Source organism: Oryctolagus cuniculus, chromosome 2 (genome assembly GCF_051225735.1).
Source record: "Oryctolagus cuniculus isolate XC-2025 breed Fujian yellow rabbit chromosome 2, ASM5122573v1, whole genome shotgun sequence".
NCBI classification, from domain to species: domain Eukaryota; kingdom Metazoa; phylum Chordata; class Mammalia; order Lagomorpha; family Leporidae; genus Oryctolagus; species Oryctolagus cuniculus.
The window spans coordinates 182,908,111-182,929,650 of NC_142868.1; the positions used below are offsets into that span (position 1 = coordinate 182,908,111).

General features: G+C 40.5%; 1 protein-coding gene across 9 annotated transcripts in view; it reads right to left on the reverse strand.

The window, feature by feature from the left end:
* Positions 1-21,540, reverse strand: part of NCOA1 (nuclear receptor coactivator 1) — a 262,111-nt gene that overhangs the window by 149,843 nt on the left and 90,728 nt on the right. For 8 of the 9 annotated variants that reach the window (XM_089326750.1, XM_051843198.3, XM_089326752.1 and 5 more), the window contains exon 3: positions 10,025-10,105. The gene's annotated coding sequence lies outside the window, so the exon portion shown is untranslated. Of the gene's footprint in view, positions 1-9,208; positions 9,298-10,024; positions 10,106-21,540 lie in introns of those variants that run through there. The other variant, XM_070069362.2, reaches the window with a different exon arrangement.

Consider the following 21,540-nt stretch of genomic DNA (forward strand, 5'->3'; position numbering starts at 1 on the left):
CAAGGGAGTATAGATAAGTGACACTGAAGTTCTAGTACCAACGGAACCCTACCTGTTATAGCTAAAACACTGCTCATCATGTACTGACCCTTGGAAACCAATTTTATCTGTTAAATGTGAAGTAAAATCAAAAGCATAGCAAGTAAAACCAAACAATACAAATATTACATTGTTAATATTTCTTTTGAATGATGTCTTTGTGTTGAACTGGCTAAGGAATCTTAAGCTAAGGAATATTAAGCTAAGACTTAAAATACTGAAGAATCTTGTTCAGTTTGAAAAGTCAAATGGATTAACTGGAATTGGAAAAATACACACTACATCTCCTCAAGTATTCTTTATCAACCGGTAAAATCTACATGTGCATAGTAAGCACATAATAAATATTTGTTAAATGAATGAAATGCTTACAAGCTTGACATTCCTGTAGTCTGACATCTCGTGATCTTGCTCCTAAAAATCTATTTCAACACGGATACTTTCAAAGATACAGATTTTTAAAATAGAGATTAAGAGGTCTTCCTCTGGGACTATGGGGTCCTCCATACACACACCTTCTAAGAGACTGCCTAATATCACACTTCTTGAAATAACTGGGACAAATTATTAGAGACCTCTGTTGTCCCCATAAAAGCTGTATATTCAAATACAAACATATTCTTGCCATGCTGAAAGCTAAAAATCCCTGTGCAGAGGCTGGAAGGCTAAAAAGGCCCTAAGAAATCAATCAGTATACCACACGAGCCCCATTGGGTCCCCTGCTAATATACCAAGGATTAAACAACACCCTTTGGTAAATCACTGAACTTCTGGGGGCTTCCATTTTCTCTTAGTCACTAAAAGATTCTTCTTGGATATTTTTCAAACAGATCTGCTATGTTTTTCTCTTATTTTTTTTTTTTAATTTTATTCATCTTCATTTTATTTGAAAGGCAGGGAGACAGAGAGAGACAGAGAGACCTTTCATCTGCTGGTTCACTCGCCAAATGCCTGTAATAGTGGGTCTGGGCCAGGCTGACGTCAGGAGCCCAGAACACAATATGGATCTCCCACAAGACTGGTAGGGACCCAACGGCTTCAGTCATAATTTGTTGCCTCCCAGTGCACATATGAGCAAGAACCTAGATCCAAAGTGGAAGAGCCAGGACAGACACCAGGCACTCAGATATTCCAAGCAGTATTCCAAGTATGTATTCCAAGCAGCATATTAACCACTCTGCCAAATACCCAGCCCTGATTAGATGATTCTAGAAAACAAAGCAAATTTACCTTAAATATTCTTTTGCATGCTTCAGAGGCATATACAAAAATGGTTTTTAACCATGTTTGGGTAATGGACAGCTTTGAGATTGCAATAATAGCTACAAATATTTTATCTCAAAAGATTTTCCACACAGAAAAAAATTTGTATGTAACATCAGGAGAGTTGAACGACCCTCTGAAGAGGTACATGGAACTCATGGTAGAAAATTCTATTCTTGGGTGGGCATCTGGCACAGCAGTTAAGATAACACCTGCGTCAGAGTCCAGGCTCCACTCCTGAGCTCCAACTCTGCATCCTGCTAAAGCACACTCTGGTAAGTAGCGGATGATGGCTCAAGGAGCTGTGTGCCTGCTGGCCATGTGGAAGCCCCAGATTGAGTTCGCAGTTCCAGGCTTCCACCTGCTCCAGCCCTGGCTGTTACAGGCAGGCATTTAGGAAATGAACCAGTGGGTAGAAGATCTCTGTCTTCCAAATAAAATGAAAATAAATTTAAAAGAAACTTTAAAAAGAGATTTCTATTCTGTAAATTTAAATAGAATTTGATAAATTGTATATGTGTTAAGTTTCAAAACAAGGCAGTACTTTGTATCTAATTTTTTTTTTGGTTAAACAAACTTTACTTTAAATTTCTAACAATAGTAAAGAAAAAACAAGATGACTTATTTAACTATCAAAGAGAAACATGGTTTAAAAGAACTTTAAAAATACTACACACAAAGCATATCTAACACAAAATCCAGAATGCAAATGTTCCAAAATGAGAAATTTTTTGAAAACTGGTAAGAGGCCACAAGTAGAAAATTCCACACCTGATCTCATGTGACAAGTTACAGTCCAAATACAGGCACACAAAAAGTACTCCATCAAATTTCCTTCATGTTATATGTATAAGGCACATATAAAACAAAAATGAATTGCATGTTTAGACTTGTTGTCATCCCTAAGATAACACATTATGCCTATACAAATACTCCAAACTCTGAAAAAAAAAATCCAAAATCTTAAACACATCAGGACCCAGGCATTTCAGATAAGGGTTACTCAACCTGTGGAACTGATAAACTATGCTACCAGCTCAGAGTTCCAGATAGGTAAGAATCAAACCGTTACAATGATATAATATCAACCTCAACTCTAATGAACCAACTGTAATGAATACATTTATTTAGAACCCCACATTTAAATATTTGATCCATTTAATTCTCTTCTTGAGGAAATCTAGTTGGAGATAGAACTTCGATAAAAATACCAAACTAAAGAAGACATTAAATTACTACAATGGCTTAAATTCCTGAAAAATAAATACTAACCATGCATTTCTATTCTTATTTTTTACTTGAGAGACACAGAGAAGGAGAGATAAACAAACAGAGGGACAGAAAGAACTCTTATTCCCTGGTTCACCCTCCAAAAGCCCACACAAGGTCGGCCAAGCTGAAGCTTTGAGTAGGAACTCAATCTACTCCTTAACAGGCAGCAAGGACCCAACTACTTGAACTATCACTTGCTGCCTCATCGGGTCTGCACTGGCAGGAGGCTGGAATGGAGTGGAGCCAGGTGTTTAACTAGTAGGCCAAATGGTTCACTCAATCATGTATTTTTAAAACGGAAGATTGTGACACAGTGGGTTAAGCTGCTGCCTGCAATGCCAGCATCCCATATGAGCACCGGTTCAAGTCCTGGCTGCTCCACTTGTGATTCAGCTCCCTGTTAATACGGCTGGGAAAGCAGTCCCAAGTACCTGGGCCCCTGCGACCCATGTGGGTGGGAGACCTGGATGAAGTTCCAGGTTCCAGTTTAGGCCTCGCTCAGCTCTGCCCACTGTATAGGAGATCTGTTTCTTCTCTCATTCTGTAACTTTATCTTTCAAATAAATAAACTTAAAAAAAAAAAAAGTAGAAGGTAGTCTCATTGCATTCAAATTTAAAATTAGTTAGGTATACTGAGCTACAGCATGAATTTGTTCATTATATTTCTAAGAGAGAAAACTTAAAACACTTTTCAAATGTAAAAGGAAAGAAAGTTCAGAGACTTGAATCAGCACAGATAGGGAAAGAAAGAACAATTACATAAGTCTTTCGAGGTTAATTAAAAACAGGCAAATAATTCTGCTGTGAAGGTTTTATAAATCACCTACAGAATGAAGAAAAACGATGCTAATATCTGCTGTGGTAGTCTACTTTCCAAGGAACATCTTCTGTCTATGCAAGGTTCTCTTAGGATTTCTCTTGCCTAAGATGAGTCCCCATGGAATCCTCAAGAAGAAATTTTGTGATTACTTTCTGATGCAATCAAGGGAGAGGCCTTTCTAACTCTGAATTTGAAGAAAATAAAGACTCTGCTCCAGCTGTGACTCTAACATCACTGTCAGGAATATGGAAGTACAATGGTTACAATCTCTGGAGTGCTTCTCCTATCTTTCTAGCTAAACCACATCTAATTTCTTAACAAAGCCTCTTTTATTAAGTTATGAGATCGTAAATTAAGCATTTTTACCATAAATTTCAATTTATAGTTTGTTCAGTTCACAAAAGAAAAACACTTAAGCACATGTAACCTACTTGTAACACAAATTCTGGATTGTCTAAGGCAATGTGTTTACTTGATTAACTGCAAGTTCCCCTTACATGAATTTTAATATGGATTTTAGTCCACAGTAATCCTGACAATCCCAATGTATCTTCTAGATTCCCATTTCTTTTTTATCAAAGAATGGTTCCTTTCCTAAAAATTGCAATGATGTGAGAAGCAGGGTTTAATTGGAATCCAGGGTTAACACTTTCTGTTCAGCTGCTTCTTTAGTTCTTTCTTTCTTTCTTTCTTTTTTTTTTTTTTTTTTTTTTTTTTTGAGGGGGAAAGGGGAGAGGAGAAAGGAAGGGAGGGAGGGAGAGAGGGAGACACATTGGACAAAGCCTTACAGGGAAAACTTCATATGTGAAGGCCTCCATGCATGACAAAAGGAATCTTACGAAACAGATTTTTACTCCCGGGACTTGCCACTACTTTGCTTCTGTAATACCAGGTATATGACAACTTCTAAGGGACTCAGTTTTGCCATCTGTAAAACAAAGGTGTTTGGAGCACAAGACTTCTAAGGTTACTTCCAACTAAGGTCACGTCATTTCCAACTGAAATATGTGTCTAAATCTACATTTATATTAAGTTTATGAATAAGTAACAGAATTAGGATAAATCTATGTGAGAGTATAGACATAGGCACACATGTAGGAATAGAAAAAGGCAAAGAAATGTATATATTTTATTTTTTAAAAAAGATTTATTATTTATTTGAAAGTCAGAGTTACAGAGAGACAGAGGCAGAGACAGGTCCTCCATCCACTGGTTCAAATCCCAGATGACCACAACAGCTGGAGCTGTGCCAGTCCAAAGCCAGGAGCCAGGAGCTTCTTTTGGGTCTCCCAGGCAGGTGCAGGGGCCCAATCACTTGGGTCATCCTCTTCTGCTTTTTCAGGCCACAGCAGAGAGCTGGATCAGAAGTGGAGCCTCTGGGACATCCCATATGGCATCCATAAGGGATGCTGGCACCGCAGGCGGTAGCTTCACCTGCTACGCCACAGCACCGGCCCCTGTATATAGTTTTTTAAAAGCTGACACACAATGTTTACATTTAGAGTTTCCTTTCGTAGTCTTGGTTTGGACTTAAAATAAAGAAGGATCCAAAACACTCACTAGTTTCATAAAAATCCCCAGTACCTTCCTTTTTATGCTGCCACTATTCTAATGTCAACAAGCAGATAACCTATGAGTGTGTTTTCCCCTCAATATCAACATCCCCACATATAGTCCCAGGTGGACTGATCTGGCTCATGTAAAACCAGCAATCAGCAAACTTCTGTAAAGAGACAGAGAATAAATATTTAACGTTTTGCAGGCTATAGGGTCTCTGATACAACTACTCAACTCTGTTGTCTGAATATGAAAACAGCTGTGCACTGTATGTACCTAATGGATGGTATGACTGTGTTCCAATAAAATTTTATTTATGGGGTGGCGCTGTGGCCTAATTGCTCAAGCTGCCACCTGCAGCACCAGCATCCCATATGGGCTCTGGTTTGAGTCCCAGCTGCTCCATTTCCAATCCAGCTCCCTACTAATGCACCTGGAAAGCAGTGGAAGGTGGCCCAAGTGCTTGGCCCCTGTACCCACATGAGAGACCTGGAAGAAGCTCCTGGCTCCTGATTGGCCCAGCTCTGGCCATTGTGACCATTTGGGGAGGGGATCAATGGATGGAAGATCTCTCTCTCTCTCTGTTTTTCTCTCCCCTCCCACTGTCATAACTCTCCCTTTTAAATAAATAAATAAGAAAAAACTTTATTTACAAAAACAGGCCAGATATGGCCCATAGGCTATAATTCACTGACTTCTGGTCTACATTAGAAGAAGGTATAAACAGTCACAAGATGACATAGCTTCAGAAACTATTAAAAAAATAATTAAAAAAATTACCAGTCATGTTAAACTTCTCAGAATGTTGAGAAATATGCCCTGGTATAAGAGAAAACATGATGTCATGCAAAGTACCCAGGCAGGCACCCAACACATATCAGAGTCTTAGTAAATGCAGGTTTCCTTTCTCTTCTCAACAGTGCCCTCTGCAAAGACAATGCTTGCTGCCAGGCGTAACTTCTGGAAATCACTTATTTTGACCCTCTGACAAGAGCTACTCCTTGACTCTTCCTAATCCTGGCAAATACACTCCTGGCACCATTGTATGAAGCTTCTAGGCATATTTCATGCCGCCCCCACCTCCCCACCAACACAAATTACGCCAAAGCTACAACTTCACAATCTTTCCTATGCTGAGCCCTGAACATTCATGTCAGTATTATCATCCCTCATCCCTGACCCAGGAAAGGTGGTAAGGAAACAAAGAAAGAGGAGGAGAGAGACAGGGCAGGTTCTGGTGGAGGACAGGTGATAGTACTGTCACCCTCTTCCAGATTCTAAAAAGAGCCAGGTGCTAATTTACTGTTAATTTAAATGAAAATCTGTCTACTTTAGGGGGAACAAAGAACATTTCACTTTATGCAAAGTGGTCCCTAATGAAAGAACTCAGTTCAGTAAGGGGAAGACCCTCAGTGAGCTTTATTCTTATGCTTTTATCTAGATCACTCTTGAATCCAGCTGGGAAACTGACTGATGTTTTCAGAGCTCCTAAGGAACCTCTACTAGTAACCATGGTTTCTGCTTCAACAGTTTCTGAAAGGTAGGAGGGAACAGCAATTTAAGGAGAAAAACAGAGATAGCCTGATGGCTGGGCAGGTGCTTTAAGATCACAATCTCGCTGCATAGCCACAGCAGGGCTTGGTCTCAGCCCTAAAGCTCCAGGACAACAAGGAGCCATTTCACTTCAGGGAGCAGTGATTCCTGAAAGCTACTTCAGTCACTTAAAATGCACAGCTCCTCATAAACAAAACCCATGTTCTTCTTGGAATACAATACAAAAGCCTACTTAGAAAAAACAGTAAGTTCATAAAGTTGCTTAGTCAGAACCATATATGAATTTGAGCCCAAGATGGTACCTGCGGCGTTAATATTAATCTCTCCAAGTTGTTCTTCTCAACTTTGGTTTTTCAAAGGTTTTCACCAAATGTTTCTCTTTTCTAACCCATTAGCTACCTTTTCAGATATTAATACATTCATTTTAAATTTGTCAGCCCAGCATGTTTCAGGCACTGGATAAGACAGTGGAGAATTAATACTTTCATAGAGCTTACAATCTAATGGAGAAGACAGACATTAAATATACAGCTGCAAAAATGTTAATATGCTATGCTGGGATAGCAAAAAAAGCTTCTTTGTCCTATAAAGAGACCTACTACCACTGACAATAGCTATTAATGCGAGGTGATGAATACATAGGGATTCATCCTACTCTCTTTTGTGTATGTTTAGAAATCTTAAAATAAAAGTTAAAAAATGAAGGAAGTGGGCCAGTGTCATGGTGTAGCAGCTTAAGCCACTGCCTGAAATGCCTGGCATACCATGGGAACTCGTTCAAGTCCCAGCTGCTCTACTTCCTATCCAGCTCCCTGCTAATGTGCCTGAGAAAGCAGCAGAGGATGGTCCAAGTTCTTGGGCCCTGCACCCACATGGGAGACCTGGAAGAAGCTCCTGGCTCCTGCTTCAACTTGGCCAAGCCCAGGCCATTGCAGTCATTTGGGCAGTGAATCAGCAGATGGAAGACCTCTCTCTCTGTATCTCCCTCTCTCTCTGTAACTCTGCCTTTCAAATAAATAAATAAGTCTTACCAAAACAAAACAAAACAAAACAAAAAAAGAAGGTAGTGAGAAGAGACCTAAAGGTAAGCTGTTCAGCCAAGCATGGCAAGAAAAGTGTTCTGTAGGCCAATGAAAGAGTAGATGCATTAGTGCTGGGAACTGATGTCCTCAATGTCCTAACTCCAAGGCACATATGTGTAGAAGAAACATAAAGAAATATAGCAAAGGCCAGAGGAAATGAACAACATAAAACATCCACAAAGATGTAATAATACAAAGACATTAATCTCCCTCCAAAGCAATCTTTAACTCAACACAATTCTCATTAAAATCCTCCGTATATTTTTTAACCTAACAAATATATTCTAAAATTAATCTGTGAAAACTGATACCAAAAAAATCAAGATGAACATTTTGAAAGCCCAACACAAGACTTTAAAGCAACAATAACATTAAAACCGTATGATAATATCAACATAGAGTGATAGCGAATTAGATCAAAGCAATATTGGTATAGATAGCTAAATACATGTATAAGTAGAATTCTCACATCTGATAAAGGTAGACGTTGAAGTAAGTGGGTTAAAAAAAAATTCAATAAATACAACCAGAACTAAGAATTACCTATTTCAGGAGAAAAATTTAATTTCATTTATAAAACTAAACATTTACTAAAATTATGAAAGATTAAATAGTTTAAATATTGAAAGATGAAAGACAAACAGCCAATAAACAGATAACAAAAAGAAGTCAAATAGTTTTGCAACTTAAATGACATTCTCTATTAATCTTTTAAGATTCTCATTATAGCTTTTTCTTTTTTAACCTGAATATGTGTCTGTCCATGTTTCCTGGAATTCATCAAATATTTGAATATTTCTATACTAAAAAAAAAAAAAAAAAAGAAAGAGGGGCCGATGTTGTGGAGCAGAGAATTAAGCCAACACCTGCAACACTAGTATCCCATATGGGTGTTGGTTCATGTCCTGGCTGCGCCACCTTCCATCCAGCTCCCCGTTAATTCTCCTGAGAAAGCAGAAGATGATCCAAATTCCTGGGCCTCTGTACCCATCTGGGAGACCCAGATGGAATTCCAGGCTCCTGGCTTTGGTCTGGCCCAGTCATAGCCATTACAGATTTTGGGGACTGAACCAGCAGGTGAAGATCTCTCTCTTTCTTTCTCTCTCTCTGTCTCTGTCTCTCCCTCTATCTGTAACTCTGGCATTCAAATAAATAAGTAAATTTAAAAATAATTTAGAAAAGAAAGGGGTCAGCGTCTTGGCTCACTTGGTTAATCCTCAGCCTGCAGTGTGGGCATCCCATATGGGCGTCGGTTCTAGTCTAGCTCTCTGCTGTGGCCTGGGAGGGCAGTGGAGGATGGCCCAAGTGCTTGGGCCCTGCACCCGCATGGGAGACCAGGAGAAACACCTGGCTCCTGGCTTCAGATCAGCGCAGTGCGCCAGCCGTGGTGGCCATTTGGGGGGTGAATCAACGGAAGGAAGACCTTTCTCTCTGTCTCTCTCACTGTCTAACTCTGCCTAATAAGAAATAATTAATTAAAAAAAAGAATAAATAGTACTTAAATGTCAGAATGCTTAAACATTTCAAAACTTCTATACATAAAAAATTCATAAAATGAAAAGGCAATAGGAGGGATAAATGTATTTGTAAAACACATAAAGTTAACATTCTCAATACATACAAATTCATTATAAGGCCATTGGAGGGTGAACCAACGGCAAAGGAAGACCTTTCTCTCTGTCTCTCTCTCTCTCACACTGTCCACTCTGCCTGTCAAAAAATAAAAAGCAAAACAAAAAACAAAAACAAACAAAAAACAAAAACAAAAAAATTGTTAAGTCTCCAGTGGATAAGTTGCTAGAGGACTCTAAATACAACAAAGAAACTAAATGAAAGGAAGCAAACCCTGGTGTGGGGAACACCCACTGTGATAACCTGGGGAATTAGACACGCACATGCAACAACAGTGGGAAAAACCTGAAATAGCCTTGTCAGGGAGCAATACACATTAAGTAGCAAGAACCTTACAAAATGCTAAGGCCCTCTGAAGGAACTGTTACAATTCATCAAAGTCTTCTGTTCTCACATTTGACAGCTATGTTACTAGACAAGCCACATACCATTTTAAGCAGCCGTTTCTTTATTGCAAAATATGAGTATTAGCCACTAGTTCACAGAGTTGTGATGTTTAATGCAGCATATATAAAAATGTCTTAGAACTGCACAGAAGAGTTGACCAAAGGTCCATGAATTCTAGGGGATTTCAGAAGTTTCTTTCTGATTGGAAATGTATAAATGTTTATAAAAAGATCTACAGCTTTCAGCATATCATCAAAGGTGTCCCTGATCCAAAAGAAAACTGAAAACCACTGCAGGAATAAAGTGAAATAAAAGGGGTATGTTCTTCCCAGGGTACAGGTTATTGGGCACAATCTAGGCCAAAATTAGAAATTCACTATAAAAATTCAGATAGTATTTAAGATGCTACTAAACTTACCCTGCTTATTTCAAATCCTTCAGAGTAGTATTTGGTGATTTCTTAGGCAATTTTCATCCTTTGATGCACTTGTAAAGAAACCTGAATTTAGGAAAACAATATGATAATCAGTTGGATCAACTTTTATCAATCATGCAAAATTAATGCATAAAAATGGAAGGGGGTTTAATAAATGTAATATCTAAAGTATTATATTAAAATTATGCATAACTAATACATAAACTATACTGGGACATTTCTAACTATCGAAGAAAACTAAAAATTTATGTGTATATTTTTAATAAAATGGAATATGGAAAATTGTCACTTTCTGCAAAACAATTCTTAGAACTAAAAGTTTATTTTTAGAACCTCCATTTCTAGATGAGGCATACTTTTTCTTAAAAAAGAATTTAAGTGCTAAAAATGAGTCACAGTGACAAAAGTCTATCCAATAAAGCAAATGGCCACAGACTGGAGCCAGCACAGTGGCACAATAGGTTAACCATCCAACTGCGGTGCCAGCGTCCCATATGGGTGCCGGGTTCTAGTCCCGGTTGCTCCTCTTCCAGTCCAGCTCTCTGCTGTGGCCCGGGAAGGCAGTGGAGGATGGCCCAAGTGCTTGGGCCCTGTACCTGCATGGGAGACCAGGAGAGGCACCTGGCTTTGGATTGGCGCAGCATGCCGGCTATTGCGGCCATTTGGGGCGTGGACCAATGGAAGGAAGACCTTTCTCACTGTCTCTGTCTCTCATTGTCTGTAACTCTACCTGTCAAATAAATAAATAAATAAAATCTTAAAAAAACAAAATGTTTGCAAATGGCCACAGACTAAAAGGAAATGATGAGTCCTTCTGTGGGTGTAGAGTAAATGTCCTTCCTCTATTTCTCCTCCTAAGTAGAGACTTTTAAAAGTTTGTTGAAAAAGGCCGGCGCCGTGGCTCACTAGGCTAATCCTCCGCCTTGCAGCGCCGGCACACCGGGTTCTAGTCCAGGTCAGGGCACCGGATTCTGTCCCGGTTCCCTCTTCCAGGCCAGCTCTCTGCTGTGGCCAGGGAGTGCAGTGGAGGATGGCCCAAGTGCTTGGGCCCTGCACCCCATGGGAGACCAGGAGAAGCACCTGGCTCCTGCCATCGGATCAGCGTGGTGCGCCGGCCACAGCGGCCATTGGAGGGTGAACCAACGGCAAAGGAAGACCTTTCTCTCTGTCTCTCTCCCTCACTGTCCACTCTGCCTGTCAAAAAAAAAAAAAAAAAGTTTGTTGAAAAAAGGATTTAAAAGACAAAAATAAAACTTTCTCGATATAAGCAATGACACCAGCCAGTTAGTTCATCCCTAAAGAACTGAAGGTCCTGGGAATACAAGCCATGTCAGTGCAAGGTTTTCTGCCTGGTTAACTTATGGAGAAAAAAGTACATTTTAAAGATTTTTGTAGTGAAGAACACTTGGAGAATTTGGCTACAAGGTGCCCTTCCTTCCACAGGTTGGTGTCAGAGGAGGCCTTAGCAATGAGTCAGGCCTTTCACCACTGCAGATAAGAGACCCATCCTCCTGCAGGGGACAGAGGGGAGGGATAATGAGATACACTGGCCCCTCAGGCCAGGGAGGAGTAAGCGGAAGCCAGAACTCCCATCACTGACAAGCACTAATGAAGAATATCAACTAAAGAGGCAAAGTGGGCGACTTGGACTTGGATTCCCACAGGGCAATAGTGAGGACAGACTTCTCTCCTTAAGATGCTGGAGCAGTACCAGTGGAAACTAGCTAAACGGGAACATTTACATAGGAGCCAGGGTCTCAGAACATAATAAATACCCAAAGTGTCAGTCAGGATACCAATTGAAAATCACTCTCCATACCAAGAACCAGGAATATCTCAAACTGAATGAAAAAAGGACAATCCATAATGGCCAATACTAAGATGATGGAGATGTTACAATTATCTCAAAAGATCTGTAAATAACTATCACTAGCATGACTCAAGGAAAAATTATATACATACTTTAGAACAAAAATAGTGGGTCAGTGTTGTGGCATAGCAGGTTAAGTCACCACCTGCAACACCGGCATCCCATATCAGAGTACTGGTTTGAGTCTCAGTTGCCCCACTTCCAGTCCAGCTCCCTGATAATGCGCCTGGGAAAGATGCTTAAGACAGTGGCTCAAGTACTTGAGCCCCTGCCACCTACATGGGAGACCCAGAAGGAGTTCCAGGCTCCTGGTTTCAGCCTGTTCCAGGCTTGGCTGATGCAGCCATTTGGGGAGTGAACCAGCGGATGGAAGATCTCTTTCTCTTTCTTACCTTCTCAGGCACTCTGCCTTTTAAATAAATATAATAAATGTATTTTAAAAATACAGAGTCTCAAAAAGGAAAATATATAAAAGATTTAGATAAAGCACAGGAAAAAAAAGAGATAAGAAAAAACAACACAATACGATAGCCAAAAAGACTCAATAGATGGATGTAACAAAAGAATGGAGAGCACAGAGGAAAGAATCATTGAACTGGAAGACAGAACAAAAGAAACTATCCCATTTGAATGGCACACAGAAAATAGACTGAAAAATAAATAAAGCCTTGGGATCTGTGTGACTACAACAAAAGATCTATCTTCCAAGTCATGGAGTCCCAGGAAGAAAAAAGAAATAGGCCAGGGCAGAAAAAGTACTCTGAGAAATAAAGGCTGGGGCCAGCGCTGTGGTGCAGCAGTAAAGCCACCACCTGCAGTGATGGCATCCCATACGTGCGCTGGTTTGAGTCCCAGCTGCTCCACTTCTGATCCAGCTCTCTGCATTGGCCTGGGAAAGCAGGAGAAGATGGCCCAAGCATTTGGGCCCCTGCACCCACACTGGAGACCTGGAAGAAGTTCCTGGCTTTGGATAGGCCCAGTGGTTATTTGGAGTGAACCAGAGGATGGAAGACCTTTCTTAGTCTATCTCTCACTGTAACTCTATCTTTCAAATATCTAAATAAAAATCTTAAAAAAAAAAAAAAAGAAATAGAAGGCTAATAACTTCCAAAGTTCAGTAAAACACGTAATTTTACAGATTCAAGAAAGCTGAGTGAACCATAAAAAGGATAAGCCCAAAGCAATCCACACCAAGGCATGGCATAAATTTTGAAAACTATAGGCATTAAAAATATAATGAAATCAACAAGAGAGAAATGACATTTAAAGGGAAAATAATTCAAATGACAACATACTTCTCATCAGAAACAAGGAGGAAATTTTAAAAAAGTGTCACAATGCTTTTCACTGAAATCCACATCTGATCATCTGTCTGTTCCTACACCTGTCTTTTGCTCATATTTCTGACTCTTGGCATGCATGGAATCCAGGGATTGAATATCAGACACTGCTTCACAGAAACTGCAGAGGACATGAATGATCAGCAGATGATTCCTTTAGTTTCTGGCTGCCAGTGAAGCTAATCCAATCAGAGAAAAAGCCACTTTGAGGCTTGCTTTCAATCTCATTAAGACCCTTGTCCACTCTGGTTCCCCCTCAGTGCCAGGCCTTAGCTGCTTAGAAAACTGCTAAAAGCCCACGATGTTTACCAGAACCATGAGAATGCTGAAAACTGCTCAGCTTCTCAGCCTTCTAGCAGCTGTTTTCTTTTTTTTTTTTTTTTTTTTTTTTTTGACAGGCAGAGTGGACAGTGAGAGAGAGAGACAGAGAGAGAAAGGTCTTCCTTTTGCCGTTGGTTCACCCTCCAATGGCCGCCGCTGCAGCCGGCGCACCGCGCTGATCCGATGGCAGGAGCCAGGATCCAGGTGCTTTTCCTGGTCTCCCATGGGGTGCAGGGCCCAAGCACCTGGGCCATCCTCCACTGCACTCCCTGGCCATAGCAGAGAGCTGGCCTGGAAGAGGGGCAACCGGGACAGAATCCAGCGCCCCGACCGGGACTAGAACCCGGTGTGCCGGCGCCGCAAGGTGGAGGATTAACCTATTGAGCCACGGCGCCGGCCCTAGCAGCTGTTTTCTGCTCAACTTTCCTGTCTACTGGCTTGTGTTACTACACTGACAGCTTTAGCAGAAACATGGTATGGATTTTGTTTATTACTGTATCCTCTTCAGGATCTTGGACCCTTAAGCTCCAGACACCTCGGTAACTGTAACCTTGAACTCCAAGTCTCTCCACCTGTGTAAGATGTTAAAGTGCTTCTCAGTTTCTCTTTCTTGGCAACCATCATCTATTCAACTTTCCTACTTCTTGATGGTGTCATTTACAAAATAGCAAAAAGTCCTCTAGAGATGACTGATGTGACTTTTCCCATTGATAAACTTCAAAATTCAGAAGTTAAAAACTCTCATCATGGGGGCCAGCGCTGTGGTGCAGCTGGTTAACGCCCTGGCCTGAAGCGCCAGCATCCCATATGAGTGCTGGTTCTAGTCCCGGCTGCTCCACTTCCAATCCAGCTCTCTGCTATGGCCTGGGAAAGCAGTAGAAGATGGCCCAAGTCCTTGGACCCCTGCACAAGCACGGGAGACCCAGAGGAAGCTCCTGGCTCCTGGCTTTGGATTGGCGCAGCTCTGGCCGTTGCAGCCATCTGGGGAGTGAACCAATGGATGGAAGACCTCTCTCTCTTTCTCTCTCTGCCTCTCCTGTGTAACTTTTTCAAATAAATAGATAAATCTAAAACAAAACAAAACAAAAAACAAAAACCAACCTCTCAGCATGTTAGTAACCAAATAGATTCCCCTATTTTGTTAAAAACTTATCAGAAACCTATGATAAACATTATTCTTAGTAATAAAATATATTCTTGTGTATGTTAAAAACAGGATGAGAAAATCACTTGAACTATTCAACATAGTACTAGAAACGCTAGCCAATGCAATAAATCAAGAAATACAAAACAAATTCTAGAAAAGACTACCAAAAAGTTATTTGCATACCATAAAATTCCTGTTTCTAAAAACTCAAACAGGGGCCAGCACTGCAGTACAGCAAGTTAAGCTACTGTCTGTGAGGCCTACATCCCATCCGAGTACCAGTTAAGAGTCCCAGTTGCTCCATTCTGATCCAACTCTCTGGTAGGAATACCCCTGGGAAAGCAGCAGTGATGATGGCCTCAGTACTTGGGCATCTGTCATCCACGTGGGAGACCCAAATGGAGTTCCAGTTTCCTGGCTTCAGCCTGGCTCAGCACTGGCTGTTGTGGCCATTTAGGGAGGGAACCAGAAGATGGAAGATCTGTGTGTCTCCCACGCTCTATCTGTACCCCAGCTTTTCAAATAAATAAACCTTAAAAATAAAAAATAACTCAAACAAAATTGTATGAAACGACTAATGGAATTATTATGAGTGCTCAGTGTGGTGTCAAGAAATAAAAGATGAATCTCTGTCCTTCCAGGTTATAGGAGAAAGTGAGGAAAACATTTAAGAATACAAACACAATCAGTTATTTAGTTGATGAATTATTTCATCTAGCATGAGGTTATAAATGGTATGGAAATGTAAAGCATCATAAAGAAAAATCAGAATTGGAAAGGTGTAGAATATAATTTTTTTAAAATGAGAATCACCCTATCACAGCAGAAAAACAAAAACCACCTAGGAATAATAAAGTTTGTAAGATATATGTAGGGTCTTCAAAAAGAAATGTCTCCACAAGAATAAAACTCCAAAACGAATGAGGAAATAATCAATACACATAATAGATATATTAATTTTCCCCAAATTAATATATAAACCCAAATAACATTCTAACAGAGTTTTTCATACCTATCATATTTCTAATATGGAAAAAAGGCATGTATATGCCTATAATATAAATAAAAACTGGTGTTGTGACAACTGGCAAGCTATTTGAATAGAAGTAAATGGGACTTTGATCACATATTATCAAAAATGGGAAAAAAGGTGAGGTAAATATTTAAATGTGCAAATTGAATCTCAAGTTAGGAGCAAACAGGTACAAGTGGAGGGAGGGAGAAACGGAAAGCTGTTTGAGTACAGTTTCAGTCTGCATGATAAAAAAGTTCTGGAGAGCCACTGCATAGTTATACGAACATACTTAACACTAATGAACTGCACACTTAGAAATGGTTAAGATGGTAAATTTTATGGTTTTCACCACAGTTTTTAAAAACTGTAAGTGAATATTTTTATGTATCTGGGCAAAGAAATCTTTTTAAAATAAACTTACATACAAGTACATACAAGAAGGAAAGGACTGGTTAATTTGACCTTTTTTTAAAATAAGTTCTATACAACAAAAGACAATATCATTGAAATAAACCATAACCTATGAGAAAATATTGACAGGACAGAAAAATGAATAATCAAAAAATATAAATAAATTCTACAAATGAATAAGAAAACTTTTCAACACTCAACAAGAAAAGAGACAAAGATATGAGTGTGTGTGAATAGGCAATTCTCACAACAAAAATACAAAGGAACCTAAAAAATAGGACAAATTAAGAAACTCACTAGTAATTAAAGAAACAAATATTAAAAACAGAAAATCTTTTCCATTAGTAAGATTCAAAAAAAAATGAAAGTATGTGAAATGATACTCAAGTACTAAATGGTAAAGGCTACAACAGCAATTCTGGACAACCATCTGGTAATATCTTCCAAATTAAAAATGCAGCGGCTGGCACTGTGGCATAGGGGGTAAAGCCGCCGCCTGCAGTGCCAGCATCCCACATGGGCACTGGTTCGGGTCCTGGCTGTTCCACTTCTGATCCAGCTCTCTGCTATGGCCTGGGAAAGCAAGAGAAGATGGCCCAAGCCCTTGGGGCCCCTGCACTTGTGTGGGAGACCCAGAAGAAGATCCTGGCTTCAGATCAGCGCAGCTCCGGGCAGTGCAGCCAATTGGGGAGTGAATCAGCGGATGGAAGACCTCTCTCTCTGCCTCTCTGTGTAACTCTTTCAAGTAAGATAAATAAATCTTTTTAAAAAATGCATACCTCACCACATGCCTCTTTACAGATGATCATATACTTTCTATAATGTTGGCTTGACAAAAAGAAAAAAAGTAGGGCAACTGTTTGGAGTAATAGCTAAAGAGATGCTTGAGATTCCTGTTACCTCTTTCAGGATTGCCTAGTTCAAGTTCCATTCTCATTTCAGTTTCCATCTTTTTTTTTTTTTTTTTTTTTTTTTTTTTTTTTTTTTTTGACAGGCAGAGTGGACAGTGAGAGAGAGAGACAGAGAGAAAGGTCTTCCTTTGCCGTTGGTTCACCCTCCAATGGCTGCCGCGGCTGGCGCACTACGGACAGCGCACCGCGCTGATCCGATGGCAGGAGCCAGGTGCTTCTCCTGGTCTCCCATGGGGTGCAGGGCCCAAGCACTTGGGCCATCCTCCACTGCACTCCCTGGCCACAGCAGAGAGCTGGCCTGGAAGAGGGGCAACCGGGAAAGAATCCGGCGCCCTGAGCAGGACTAGAACCCGGTGTGCTGGCGCAGCTAGGTGGAGGATTAGCCTATTGAGCCGCGGCGCCAGCCCCAGTTTCCTTCTAATGTGCATCCTGGGAAGAAAGAGGTGATGGCTCTATACCTGGGTCCCAGCCTAGCTCAGCCCTGGCTGTTGGGGGCATATTGGAAGTGAACCAGCAGATGAGAGATATCTTTCTCTTCAACCCATCCACCCACCTTTGCTTTCAATAATGAAAATAAATAAATAATTTTTTTAAAAAAGGAAAATAAATAAAACCTGAATCTCACTGAGCCTCTCTATACCTAATTAAAAATTTGTGGGAAATACAAAGAACAGAAACCATTGCAGGACAATGATGCACAGAGACAGCAATTGAATTCTATGAATTTATAAAACAGAATGAGAGACCTGGGGGAGAAGGTAGATTGGGGGGGGGGGGAGATGGTAGAGATAAAATAAAAGAGACTTTATAAAAGAAAAAGACATTTCAATCATAGTGTAAACCTTAATTGGACCCCAAACAAAACAATAAAAACAAGGAACAAAAATGGTTTTTGACATTGAATCGACTGAAAATTTGAACACTGAATATTTATATTAAATAATTATTATGATTTTTTAGAGTGTTAAAGTGTTGTGATTATATTCTTTTTAAAAAGAGAGAAGATCTTAACTTTTCCAGATACATATGTATTTACACAGATCAAATGATATGATAGCTAATATGAGAGGACAGAAACTGGGTAGGAGCATAGATAAAAACAAGATTAATCAAAGGTTGATGATTGTTGAGTTTTAGTAGGAGTTCATGATTCTGCTTCTGTCTACTACGGCATGTGTTTGAAAGTTTCCATGACAACACATGATGGAACAAAGGCATAAGCCTCAGCCATCTCTCTCATTGCCCAAAAGATAAACACTGGAATTTATTCTTTGCCCTTGAATCTCAATTGGGTCTCACACCCTATTACCTTAATACCCCATCCCCCACAGCCACCTGAAAGACCAGTTGCTGGAACACTTGAAAGAAAAATTCCAGGAATCCCCTCCCCCTGCTGTCCCATATCCTAACCCACATCCCTAGCCCTCCTAAAATATAAAAGGGCCCTACCCCTGGGGGCCAGGGCCTGCCGCGTGTTCTATCATGTGTATGATGGCAACTGGTCACCCACCTCTACAAATTTATTTCCTCTGAATACGTTTGGTCTGGCTGTAAATTTGTACGCTGCCTCCTCTCTATTCTGCATTTCTTATCCTAACAACACATGCTTAAAATGCATATACTGTATGACTCAGCAATTTTACTCATGTGCATTCGCGAGAAGGCATACATGGCTACTACTTTCTTCATTGTTTACAATTTTTAAAAATGATTAAGTATCTTTAGTAACTATGGTACAATCACAGTATAATAGGCACTACAGAGGGGTAGGTGTGCAGTGCAGCAGTTAAGATACCACTTGGGATGCCTGCATTCCATCTCAGAGTGCCTGGTTAGAGTCCTGGCTACCCTGCTTCCACTACAACTCCTGCTAATGTGTGCACTTGGGAGGTAGTAGATGATGTCTCAAGTACTTTGGACCCTGCCGTTCATGTGGGCAGCCTGGACTGAGTTCCAGGCTCCTGGTTTTGGCCTAGCCAACCCTGGCTATTGTGGGAACTTCAGGAGTGAACCAACAGATAGAAGATCTCTGTTTCTCTCTCTCTCTTTCCATACCCACTCTCCTGCCTTTCAAATGGAATGAAAATTTTTAAAAGTATGCATTACAGAGCCTGAAAAGTAACAGCAAAATATAGGTCTGTAAGTACTAACTCCAAGCATAGAGGAAAAAATCATATTATGAAACTTTATACATACAAAAACCTCACATTATATGTTTCTTAAAGGTATGTATGTACTTGTATTTATATATGTGTATGTATCTCAGAGTATATATGTATGAATATATTTGAATGAATATACACATAAATGGACTGAACATATCTGAAAAGATAGACATCAAATGTTTAACAGTGGTTACCCATAAAAAGAATGGGGAAGAATCAAGTCCATGGGAGGCACCAGCAGTGTGGCACAGTGAGTTAAGCCATTATTTGCAATATAGGCATCTCATACCTGACTGCCGGTTCAGCTCCCGGCAACTCTACTTCAGATTCAGCTTCCTACTAATGTAAGTGAGAAAAGACCCCAAGATGGCCCGAGTACTTAAGTCACTGCCCACTATGGGGGAGACCAGGATGGAGTTCCTGGCTCCCGACTAAGGCCTGGCCCAGATCTAGATTGTGTGGCCATCTGAGGAAGGAAACAGCAAACAGAAGATCTCTGTTTGTCTCTGCCTCTCTCTGTGTCACTTTGTCTTTAAAATAAATAAACTTTTGGCGCCATGGCTCACTAGGCTAATCCTCCGCCTTGCGGCGCCGGAACACCGGGTTCTAGTCCCAGTCGGGGCGCTGGATTCTTTCCCGGTTGCCCCTCTTCCAGGCCAGCTCTCTGCTGTGGCCAGGGAGTGCAGTGGAGGATGGCCCAAGTGCTTGGGCCCTGCACCCCATGGGAGACCAGGAGAAGCACCTGGCTCCTGGCTTCGAATCAGTGCGGTGCGCCAGCCACAGCACGCCGGCCGCGGCGGCCATTGGAGGGTGAACCAACGGCAAAGGAAGACCTTTCTCTCTGTCTCTCTCTCTCACTGTCCACTCTGCCTGTCAAAATAAATAAATAAATAAATAAATAAATAAATAAACTTTTAAAATTAAAAAAAAAAAAGACTATGGGAATGCCCCAAATAGACTTTTGCTTTGTCCATCTTAATATTTCAATAAGAGTTACTTCTGCAGGTAAAATCTGTTTTTAACAAACTTTCCTCTCCTTCTGTAAATCAAATCTTTTTCTGTTCTATGAAAACAGACCAAGATAATCCCTTAAAATTGATCATACAAAACACCCTTCTTCATATTAAAAATAAAGAACTTGGTGGGGCCGGCACTATGGCACAGCAAGTAAAGCCACCCCCTGCAGTGCCAGCAGCCATATGGGCGCTGGCTTGAGATCCTACTGTTCCACTTCTGATCCAGCTCTCTGCTATGGCCTGGGAAAGCAGAAGATGGCCCAAGTCCTTGGGCCCCTGCACCCACGTGGGAGACCTGAAAGAAGCTCCTGGCTCTGGCTTTGGATCAGCCCAGCTCTGGCTGTTGCAGCCATTATGGGCGTGACCAAGCTTATGGAACACCTCTCTATTTCTCTCTGTCTCTCTGTAACTCTGCCTTTCAAACAAATAAATAAATCTTCAAAAAAAAAAAAAAAATCATGAAATTGGGGCCAGTGCTATGGCGTAGTAGGCTAAGCTTACAACTGTGGCATCAGCATTCCCACACAGGTGCCAGTTTGTGTCCTGCCTACTACTCTTCTTCCAATCCAGCTTTCTGCGTATGGTCTGGGAAAGCAGTGGAAGATGGCCCAAGTGTTTGGGCCCCTGAACTTATGTGGGAGACCCAGAAGGAACTCCAGTCTCCGGGCTTTGGATCAGTCAGCTCCAGCCACTGTGGCCATTTGGGGAGCTCCAGCAGTTGGAAGACCTATGTCTCTCTCTGTAACTCTGCCTCTCAAACAATTAAATAAATCTTTTTTTTTTTTTTAAAAATCAAGAACTTACAGAAAAAAGTATTATCAATCTGGGAAAAAATTAAGTTGAACTACATGAAACTGCCAACTTCCTATCATCTTTGCCTTCAAAATATGGCAATCTCTTATTACAGATTTTTGACAGCAAGACTGTACATATTATCATAGGCAAATATTTATTTCAAGAATATAATATCCTTCTGAAAATTTGCTTATGAAAGATAAAATTTGGAAAATTTATCACAGACTGCTAATAAGAAGGACAGAAAACCCGTACATTATGCCAATCACTGCTTTTGACCACTTATCAACAACAATTTCCACATTTTCTTTAAATGTCCTCTTCATCACAAACTGAACACAAATACTTTTTTAAAACAAATTTTTATTTTTGTTTTATTGAAAAATTTTTTTTAAAGATTTATTTATTTGTTTAAAATTCAGAGTTACAGAGAGAAAGAAGATGAGACAGAGAGAGAGCAAGGTCTTCCATCCACTGGTTCACTCCCCAGCTGGCTGCAATGGCTGG